The sequence below is a fragment of the Phoenix dactylifera genome, chromosome 1, assembly GCF_051530095.1.
Source record: "Phoenix dactylifera cultivar Ajwa chromosome 1, Ajwa_hap1_PhDact_Kaust_v1.1, whole genome shotgun sequence".
NCBI classification, from domain to species: Eukaryota; Viridiplantae; Streptophyta; class Magnoliopsida; order Arecales; family Arecaceae; genus Phoenix; species Phoenix dactylifera.
Window position 1 is genome coordinate 4,911,603 of NC_143190.1, and position 2,874 is coordinate 4,914,476.

A 2,874-nucleotide genomic window follows, 5' to 3' on the forward strand; every position below is an offset into this window, starting at 1 on the left:
AGCACTAGAATTATCAGAGAATTGCAGTTTAATTGCAGTTTCCTTGACATATTTATAGTTTTACATTTTGACTAGATGATGTGTGATATATGCTATAGATCAAAGGTTGTTCATGACTTCTAAACTTTTAATAACACAAGTATAATGAGTGGTTGTAATGGTATGTGAAGGTTGGTCATGACCTAGCTTCTTAGAAAAAAGAACCTAACATAACTTGCATCATAACTGCGTTGAGATTTTTTAAAAAAATAATAAAAATACAAATAGACATTTCAACATACCCTAGGCAAATAAGCTAAGTCAAATTAAAACTAAAAGCTTCATGTGCATTTGTATACTTGAATACCAAAAGCCTATCTAGGCTTAGTTTAGAGCTCTAAATGTAAGTTGTTCAGAGAATCTAAAATATCCCGGCTATAACTGGTGTCACACGCATGATTGTTTGTGGACAAGGCACTACCAAGGGAACCAGCTCCTCCCACTGTTGTTCCTGAATCTGAAATATAATATTCAAATACATGGATTTGATTGAGGGTTTCATTAAATGCATGGTAGGAACAGTAATCATTTCTTAATCCATTACCCAAGCAATTCGTTTGCGTTTGCGCTCTTCCTTCAATAGCCTATGATAGGTCCTACCCGTTGAAAGTGGAGAAATTTTTGTTCTGGCTTTTTCCTTCTTTCCATGGACATATATGGTTGGAGGCAATAGGTTAGTGACGCCGGGTCACCTAGGGTACATGTGCTGCCGTACAAGTCGTAGGTCCTAATCATGTAAGTTGTTGGTCCTGTCATACGGATCGGAACCCAAGCTAAGTTTTGCCTCATTAGGAAAGTTTGATGTTAGTTAATTTTAAAAATTTTGATTCTTACGAATTTTTTTTAAAAAAACTTTCAATGTCACTAGAAAGTTAATACTTAAAGTTTTTCGAATTAGAATAGGACTTAGAATGTCGTATTAAAAAGTTAAAACGAAGAGTCCATTTATATTACTTATAAATATCCCACCAAGGCTCCTCTTGTAATCATCCTTAAGATTCTTGAGTTATTGATTAATGAGAGTTCTCTTGTTGATTTTATCTTTCTCTCTATTTTCTCTCTCCTTCTTTCTAGTGGATTCTTATGGTTTGCGAGTGAGCATGTGAGAGTTGTATCCTTAGAGTAGCCGACCAAGATGGTATTTTTTTTTTTTTTGGCTTACATATCTGTTCTACCTTTAGGTTCCAACCCCTTGCGTTATTCATAACGTAGTAGGATTTCTACGTTGCCACAATCGGTTGCATCAATATATCCATCCTTCCTCAAATTTTTAGACCAAGTTCAAGACTTTGCTGACATCAATATATCCTCCCCACCACGACAACTTCGAAGAGTATGACATTGAATTGGATAACCTATGCCACTGGCTTCAGCAACTTTGATAAGAAAATCAACAGCTTTGACAAGAGCAGCATGAACATCGTCATTGTCAGGTTCCAATCACTAATTTGATAGAACATCCTTTGATAATGAAAGCGAGCATTTTAATGAAGTGGAAGACTTCAATATATTCTACAATAGAAAAACATCTTCATCGAACAAAGAAAATATCCCTCACCAATGCGAACGAAGACAATATCATAACCATAGTGACTTCGGTATCAAAACAGACATCCTCGACTTTGAAGGACACCTACAACCAGACGAATTTGTTGATTGATTTGACACCATTGAACGAGTCTTTTATCTTAATGAAGTTTCCGATGATCGACATGTGAAGCTAGTTGTCGTCAAGCACAAAAATTATGCATCATTTTTTTATGGAAAAATCAAAAATAATGATGTGAACTCAAACATAAGTTCTTCCCTGAAGATTATAACTAGAATAAATTTCTTAAATTCCTCCATGAAGATTATCATCAAAATAAAGTTCTTATGTTTCAAAATCTTCAACAATGTGGCATGATCGTAAAAGAGTATATAATGGAATTCGAGCAACTCCTCATAATATATGACATAAAAAATTCGAAAAGCAAACTATAGTACAATATCTTGAAGAACTGAAGCCAGAAATTGAGCAAGTAGTATCACTCTAACCTTTTTGGATGCTAAACGACGTGACACAATTGGCAACAAAAGTCACAAAGTAGCAACTAAGAACAAATAATTTATGCTTTTCATTGTGTAGAGATGGAGTATCCAACTAAAGAAGTTCAATATTGAAGATGCCGACATCTTCCAAAACCAACGCCTCCCCACCATCTCAGAAGATAAGAGCATTCTTAGAAACCTAGTTGTTCCAATATTGTTGCTTCTATCCCTCGCAAGTGTTTCAAGTACCAAGGATTTGGGCATATTGCAGCTGACTACCCAAATCTAAAGCTAATCTCTTTGATGGAAGTAGAGTCATGCAGAAAAAAGGAGGAACAAGATTGGCTAGTCAAGTGGAACGAGGAAGGCTCAAGCAAGGAAGAGTTACTACATACCGATCGAGGTGAAACATGTGAGGATGTGCTTACAATATCAAAGTCATCATATATTTTTGATCATAGTTCAGATCTTGGGTCAGGTATGTTGGGTACAATAGACACATAGCACTACTTACATCTTGCTAAAAACCAAAACTAAGCTATTAAGTCTCCTAGGAACCCAATCAGCAATCCTATTATTGAACTAATGCCACATCACAATGGAGGTGAAATTGCTTAGAGTCCTTGTGAACATTTTGAGGACATACGCAAGAAGGTCTGTTGTATTGAGTTGAATAAGACAAGTAGAAGTGAAGATTTAGAATCTTCCTTGATTGAGGGAAACAAAAATGTGCTACAACTGAGTATAGATTCTTTCAAGATGACTATGCTGATGCACTCCCCATGACCTCCATGCAACTGCGAC